The 8,018-nt window shown below is 49.6% G+C and overlaps 2 non-coding genes across 2 annotated transcripts; both read right to left on the reverse strand.

Moving 5' to 3' along the window:
• Window positions 1-26: 26 nt before the first annotated feature.
• Window positions 27-97, reverse strand: TRNAG-CCC (transfer RNA glycine (anticodon CCC)). Its single transcript has one exon. It is a non-coding gene; the product is annotated as a tRNA-Gly (tRNA).
• Window positions 98-6,153: 6,056 nt separating this feature from the next.
• TRNAE-UUC (transfer RNA glutamic acid (anticodon UUC)) lies at window positions 6,154-6,225 on the reverse strand. The gene has a single exon. It is a non-coding gene; the product is annotated as a tRNA-Glu (tRNA).
• Between the last annotated feature and the right edge of the window lie 1,793 nt (window positions 6,226-8,018).

The following is an 8,018-nucleotide window of genomic DNA, read 5'->3' on the forward strand; positions in this document are numbered from 1 at the left end:
GGTGGCAAAAAGGGAAGTGGGCACCATGCATTGGCCGGGAATCGAACCCGGGTCACCCGCATGGGAGGCGAGAATTCTACCACTGAACCACCAATGCCTCCCTGTGCTGTAGCCCCTGATGGGTCTCCAGAAAGAATCTTGACAGCCACCGGAGGATTGGGCGGGGATGGGGGGGGAGGTGGGAACGAAAGAGTTCCCGAACAGGCTTACACAGCCTCTGTGGACAGAGCTCACAAACACAAAGACACTGGAAGCAGAGGCTTGCGGAAGAGGCTTACTCCTGTCAGGCAACAGCATAAAGGGGGACATTCAAATTAAAGTATCAAAATATCTGTTTTGTCGGCTCACACTACAACTCTGAAAAAGGCTCTTTCCAACTCTATAACAGACCCCTGCAGAAAAACGTCGGAATTTCATCCAGATCCCTTGTTTATGACCCTGAACCGCCAACTGTCAACCTCAAACTGTTGCTTTAGAGAGTCTGAGGAAGTAATCTAATTTACCAGGTTAGGGAAGTAAAAGTCTAATCCAGGGAGGAAATAAGAAGCAGAAGCAGAATTAGATTGGAATCAAAAGAAGGAGAGGGCCAGAATCAAAATAGAGATAATGAAGAAACACATTTTGGTCAATGGGATTGGTTGTTTGTAACTGTTTTTTCATACAAGAATAATGAGTCAGCCTCCTAATCATTGCATCAGCAGCACCTGCCTGCTTTGTAAGGTGTTCAAAGCATTTGGATGGATATATGTTATATCATAATCATTAAAAGATTAATTAATATTAAGTTTGCAGTCAATGTTCAATTGTTTGGGAGACTCTAATCTCCTAGATGGGACTCCCTGTTGCGTTGAGGTTTAACATATGTGACTCTGAGATGCACATGAGGCACAGGCTACAGTGAATGGGTTGTCTAAGGAGCAGACCAAGTTTCCGAAAAATATTAATGGTTGAAATGTTAACATAATGGTCCTTGGATGAAATTGAAATATACAGAGGTTTCTCTCCCCAATTATTCCTGGGGAAATTAAACTGAAGAAAGGAAGCGGGAGAGCTCCCCTACATGTTGAGACTAGAAATCATGACTTTTTGAAGACAGCAGCTGCAGACCTGCAATCATTGTTCTCTTGCTGAGAAGCTGTGTTAGGTGGAGGCTGAGTTATAACCTGGGCTCAACAAGGAAAATGACTGTCATTTTGACCTTGGAGAGCTTTGGCTCTATCCGTCCTCTGCCCAACACTCAAGACACACACCAGCTCTGGGCAACGTACTTTCAGTTACCACCTCCATCAACCAGATCTACATTAAGTCCCACGTCTCTTTCTAAACTACAAACCCGTACTTCCAACTCACAACTCCTAATTCACAAGTCAATGCCTCGTATGCGTCTCAGAGTCACAAATGCTAAAACTCACTGCACCTGTGAGTTCCCTGTCAGCATCACACACCACCCTCTACTGCAATACTCTGTGATCAGACCCAGGCACAGTGTCTCCCAAAATGTAGTGCACTGTCCCAAGTATTTCAATCAATCCCCACAAGAACACCCAAATCTGTTCCTATCCCTGCCTAGTGTACTTACCCTCACCACCAACCACCCTGTTGCCCAAACCACATCGTGCTACCACTTTTGGATACACTCTCTCATCTTCCCAGCACAGAAATTTATGTCTGTCACAACCAACAAATCAGTGCTTAACTTTATATCAACTCTTACCTTCATTAATACGACCGGATAAAAAGCCAGCCTCCCTACAGCCAGTCTAATCTACTCCAATCCATTTGCTACACTGCATCCTGAGTGATCCTTCCACAGCCTACATCTAGACATATCTGTAGCCTGAAACTACATAGTGTCCCCATATTCCTTCACTGAAACGTCTTAATACCTTCGTGACATGAACCCTGGCTTCCCTCATCCTCATCATCTGAATGTCTCTTACCAATTCTCAAGTCCAGCAACAGTGAAGTACTGGACACGTCAGGAACTCTCTCACTTTCAGGCACTTGTTTCTCTCTACAGGGGATGGTCTCTCACAACTTTGTCTTCCTTCCTCAAAATCATTCTTATCCTTCAGGTCTCAGTTTAGAAGTCTTTTCCTCTGGAAAGACTTTCCTGACTGTCTGAATTCAGTGTGAAATGTGTCTGCTTTTATTTTGGCATGAATTGCGCTCTAAGTCACAGTTTACTTGACTCTGTCTTCCAAAGACATATTCTCATATGAAAAAGATTCGCCGTTCCCAGGAAACCAAGTTTGTGCATAAAAATAAAAAATTCTCAAGGCGTAGCACAGTGCCTAGCATACTGCACAGTCTCAGGTTGTTATACAACGAAAGAGAGAGCGAGAGAAACAAATAAGGAAACATTCTCTCTCTCTCTCTCTCTCTCTCAAACGCGCGCGCGGGCGCGCACACACACACACAGTCACAGATAGACAAACGAGAAAACAAATTTCACAAGATAAGCAGCAGAATGGTTAATCCACAAAGTAGAGCAACTCCAGCAGAGCAATCGGAAAGGGTAGAGGATACAGTGATCAAGAATAAAGTTTTGCTTGAGTGTAAGGTAGTAAAAGGATCTTGGGTGGAGCTTCAAAGTTGGAAAAAATCAAGAGCCAGAAAGGAGAGGGGAAGGGTATGGTGTGGTGTGGTGAAGGGAATAAATCTTGGAGAGAAAGTTGTCCTCAGACTCTTGTGTAGGCCTCTGTAAGACCAGAGTTCGCAAGCTGATCATGTTGACCCTTGGGCTTTTCTAGGGACTCAAAAGAGGCACCGGAGGAGGGAGGCTCTGGGGCCCTGGGGCGACTGTGCACGGGTTACTGCTTGGCCTGTACCAGGCTAATCATGAACAAAAGAATCAAAGAGTGAAAACATGAATATCAGACAAAAGCATGGGGCAAAAAAAAAAAAAAAGCTTAGAAGAGTAACCTTCTAGCATCCACCTGGAATCCAATCGAGTTGTTTTTCCCTGGAATGGCCTAATCGAGTGGCCAGTGAGGGTGTAGCTAAAGGGAAGAAATCATAGAGTGAAATTTTCACCTATTCCCCCTTTGGTAGGTCTCTCTCAAACGCAAGACTTTAAAAGCAGAACCATTTGATCCTTGGCCTTCTCCAAGGACTCCAAAGAGGCACAGGAGGAGAGAAGCTCAGTTATCACCCAGATCTTCTGGAGCAACTCAGGCACATCCCCAAACGTGAGCCTCCACAAAAATCCCTGGGTCCCGAACGCCTGTTTAGGGAAAGAGCTGGGTTGTGTCTCAAGGTTGAGAGGAAAGGGTTTTGGAGGCACCAAGCAATGGGAGGGCAAAGAGAATGCATCATCAGTGAGGAAATTTGATTTGAATTTGAATTCTAGTATTATGATTTGAATGCCAGAGGTTTATGGTGTTGCCTGATGTAAGTCTCCTAGGCAAGCCTGTGCTCTGGGTGTCTTTTCTCTTTGTTCTGCATGTCTGCCAAAGAGGACTGTATGGACTTCTTTCTAGAACTGTGTTTTCAAAGTCCTTCCTGAGACTCTTCCTGATGAGACCCACACTAATGGGGAGGGGCAGGGCTTGGGTGGCTCAATGGCAGAATTCTCCCCTCCCCTGTGGGAGACCTGGGTTTGATTCCCAGCCAATGCATACCTTTCTCTGCTGGGTTCTCTTTTGCACAGGCAAGAGGGGTGCTTTCCAGCCTCTGGGAGTGGTGGCGGCGGCGGCGGCGGCCAAGGGAGGAAAAGGGCAACTATACACCTTGAGTTAATTCTGGGGCAGAAGACATTAAGGAGTCGATCTCAACAGGGATTCTGCAGTGCTTCCAGGCCCTGAAATGATCACCCGTGCTTTAGTGCTCATCCTGCAGCACAGCCACCACCTGGCCAGAGCATGTCTTTGAAGCCACAGGTGGGTCTGGTGGGTCTCTGCGGTTTGGAATACTTGAAACTAAAACCATTGTTACTATTGTCTTTTGTCCTATTCCATCCTTTGGCTACATGGCACTATGGAGCAGGGATCAAGAAAGAAGCTCACTGAAGGACAGAAGCTGTGCTGGGAGAAGCATCAGGGGCCCAGGGAAGGGGGAGGCTTGTGGGGAGGATTTCCCGTGGAAATGAGGGGAGTTGGGTAGTGGGGCCTCTCACCTTCCTGTGGACATCGTAGGCCCTAGTTTGCTGGCCTTGGTAAAGTTGAGGACAAGGATGAGCCCCGAGTGGAGAGTCGCACCCACAAGAAAATCATTTTTATCGTGCCTTTTTGTTTTACACTCTGCCAGTCAAATCTTCTGGTCAGGAGATCTTTGTTTTTCTATTAATTAACACACTTTTTGTTTAGAACTGTTTTAGGATTACAAAAAAAATTGAGCAGGTAACAAAGAGAGTTCTCATATTCACTCCCTCCCTGCTCACGGCTTCCCCTATTATTAACATCTTGCATTTATGTGATACATTTGTTACAATGAATGAACCAATATTAATACATTATTCTTAACGAAAGTTCATACTTTACATTAAGGTTCACTCTCTTTTACAGTTCTATGAGTTTTGACAAATCAGTGACATCATGTATCCACCATTACCATGTCATAGAGAATACTTTCCATGCCTGAAAACATCCCCCATACTCCACCTAATCATTTTTCTCACCTTCCCCTCCAAGTCTGGGCAACCACTGATCTTTCTTTACCTTTGCCTTTTCCACAAACGTCATACAGCTGGAATCATACAGTGTGTGGTCTTTTCAGACTGGCTTCTTTCACTTAGCAATATGAGCCTAACGTTCTTTCATGCCTTTTTGTGGTAGTCCGTTTCTTGTTATTGCTTAAAACGATTCCATGGTTTGTTCAATCCATTCACCCATTGAAGGATATCTTGGTTGCAATTATAAATAAAGCTATTATAAATATTCCTGTGTGAATTTCTGTATGGACATAAGGTTTCAACAAACTTCAGTAAATACGTGCAAGCCCGGTTGCTGGGTCATATGGTAAGACTATGTTTAGCTTTGTAAGAAACTGCCAGACTCTCTCCCCAAGTGGCTGTACCATTTTGCAGTCCCCCGAGCAACGAATGATGGTTTCCATGGCTCCACAACTCACCAGCATTTGGTATTGTTAGTTTATTGGATTTAACCATTCTAAGAGGTGTGTAGCGGTAGCCCATTGTTGTTTCAGTTTGCAATTCCCTAGTGACATACGAAGTTGAGCATCTTTTCATATACTGGATTGCCATCTGTTCATCTGTATGGTCTGTATGTCTTCTTTGGTGAGGTGTCCGTTCAATCTCTTGCCCATTTTTAATTGGGTTTTAAACGTTTTCTTATTGTTGAATTTTAGAGTTCTTTGCATATTTTGGATACAAGTCCTTAATCGGATATGTTTTGCAAATATTTTCTCTCCCTCTGTGGCCTGTCTTTTCACAGGCCTTCGGAGCGAGGGAGGAAGGGAAAGCGGAAAACGTGCAGAGTGCCTGGTGGAGTCTACACAGTTTACATGCTACAGCCGTTGTAGAAACAGCTGTGGGATTTGACTGTGGTACCATCGGTTTGATATTCTGGCGCTGATTTTTACTCCTGCGTTCTGCTTATGGCAGCAGTAAGGGTTTGCCCTTTTGTGCGTACTTCAAGTGCTGCCTTTGTGGGGTCAGTCAACATCAGCTCCCTACGCCGCTTAATCTACAAACGGGACAGTCCTCGAGGACCTGACCCACCGCTCACCTTCCCCTCAACCCTCGCGGGCGTCGCCTCCGGGCCCCTCTTTCGTCCGAAGTCCTCGGAAGCATTTTATCCGCGAAGTGGGCTGGGGAGGCCCGGCCGACCGGCCCGTTTGCAGGGCCCGCACCAACAGGCCGCCTGGGCTTGGCCTCGTCTCGGTCACAGAGAGCTCCGGCAGATCCGCGCCGCCTGGGGCGGGAAGGAGCGCGCGCTCGGGTGCAGCCCCACAGGGCTTTGAAGGTCTGCAGGGCTGTGTAAACCTGAGCAAGATGCGTAGCAGCCCTGTGAAGGTGCTTCTGCGGGTGGCTAACGTGGAGACCAGCAAGAGAGAGTGATGTGCCCTGAGAAGGGGCCCACCCTTGTTTCCCTTCCTCTGCGGGAGTTGAAGTCTCCATGCGAGGAGCAGAGGGCATGAGGCCTCAGCAGAGGAAAGGGAGATTCGTGTGTGCCGACAGACGGTGCAAAAGGATTCCCTGACCGGGAATCGAACCCGAGCCACGGCGGTGAAAGCGCCGAATCCCAGCCACTAGACCACCAGGGAAGTGGAAACTGGTGCTTCTCTTCCTTGCTTCCGCCCAGAGGGAGGTTTGCTCTGTGCTCTGGGACACCTTGGGCTCTGGGAGCCACTCACGCGTCTTAAACCAGGAATCCTTTCGTAAAGCCCTTCCCTCCCTGCTTTCTCTGGAAAAGGGAGCCCGCAGGCGACGCACCGAGAGCCCCCGAGGCCCGCCAGGGCCACCCGTGCCGGAGCGAGTCGCCTCGTCGCCTCGTCCCGGCGGCACCTCTGAACTGCCCTGGAGACGCGCCTCTGCGAGGCGCCCACGTGAGGAGAGAAGGTCGCGCCGGCCGGGGAGTGGCCGAGGTTGGCGGGTGGAGGTGGGAGGGGGAGGCGCCCAGGGTGAGAAGCGGCCGAGCACCGAGACCTGAGTCCTTGGCATCTCCAACCTCCCAAAGGACTCAGGTGCATGCAGGGACGGAGACAGACGGTGGAGGGGAAAGGCTTTCAAGCAAGTGTCCTTTCCAGGCGGCCCCTAAGTGGATGCCGGATCTTCCCGCGACGACCCGCTGCACCTGCAGTTTTCCCGCCTTAGTCGATGCCAGCTCCATCCTTCCATATGCTCAGACCGAAAGACTCGGCGTTCTCTCCGTCGCCGGAGTTCTCCTCAGACCCCACATCCTGTTACTCAGGAATTCGTGTTTTCTCATCCGTCAGGTGTGTGGGACATTGATCTAGACCGGGTTTTCTCAACCTCAGCCGTGTTGGTAGAGGGCTCCGCCCGTGGATTGCAAGATGTTTAGTGACGATTCGATGGCAGAGGAAAAACCCTCCCTCCCTCTTCCCCCCAGGCGTGGCAATCGAAAGTGTCTCCAGACAAGGCCTGGTGTCACACTAGGGGGCCGGGGGCCAGAGTCCCTGGGCTCAAATCGCCCCGGATTGAGAATCAGCGATGTGCACAGTCCCTCCTGTTCCTGGTCTCTGAACTTGTGCAGACGACTCTCCTGATCAGGGTGCCGGGTCAATTCAACTCTCGGCCCCCCCGGGCCCAACTGGACGTTAGGAATTGAGACTTTCATCTCGAGATCATGGGTCTTTCCGCCCTTAGGACTCTTCTTCGGCTCTGCCCTCGAGATCAGCCTCTTTTGAGCCTGTCCACGAGGGCCAGCCAGGCAGGGGGGTGGTTCCGCTCTGTGAGGTTCCTCTTGCCCCCTCTGGAACTTCACACCTCTTGGGGTTCAGCCTGCACAGAAGCTTTAGGGGCCACTTTACTCGCCTTCCCCAGGCACCCCTGAGGAGCAGGTGCGCGGGGCAGGTGGAAGAATGGGCTTTCACTGCGGTGCCCGACCTCCACGCCCCGCACACAGTTTTCTGGGCTGCCCCTGGTCCCGCCCTCGGGAGTTACGTCCTGGGAGACAACCAGGCCGAGAGGGACACCTAGGGGAAACCGGCTGGCCGCTTCAGTTCCGTAGAGGGAGCCAGAAAGGGTCCTCACAGGAGAGAAAGGCCGTGGGTCCTCCCTTACTGGGCGGGTGGAAGAGAGACTAAAGGAAAGAGGAGAAAAGTCCTATGAGGTTTCCGGATCTATAGCTACCGTGACGTCGACCTCCTCTGGAACAGCGATCTCCAGTGACTGGTGAAGGTGAGTGGAGTCCCGTCTCCAGTTTGCCAAAGTCGTCAAAGCAGAGGACGATGGCCCGTGTACAGGTGAACAGGCCATCCCAGGTCTTCTGTCTTGGTAGTACTCGAACTTCCTTACCCAAGATCTGTGTGGATGCAAGTGGATACTTTTTACTTTCCCAGTTGCTCCCATTTGAAGAAGGGATCGATCTGGTGTG

This window comes from Equus quagga, unplaced genomic scaffold (genome assembly GCF_021613505.1).
Source record: "Equus quagga isolate Etosha38 unplaced genomic scaffold, UCLA_HA_Equagga_1.0 HiC_scaffold_283_RagTag, whole genome shotgun sequence".
In the NCBI taxonomy this organism is placed as follows: domain Eukaryota; kingdom Metazoa; phylum Chordata; class Mammalia; order Perissodactyla; family Equidae; genus Equus; species Equus quagga.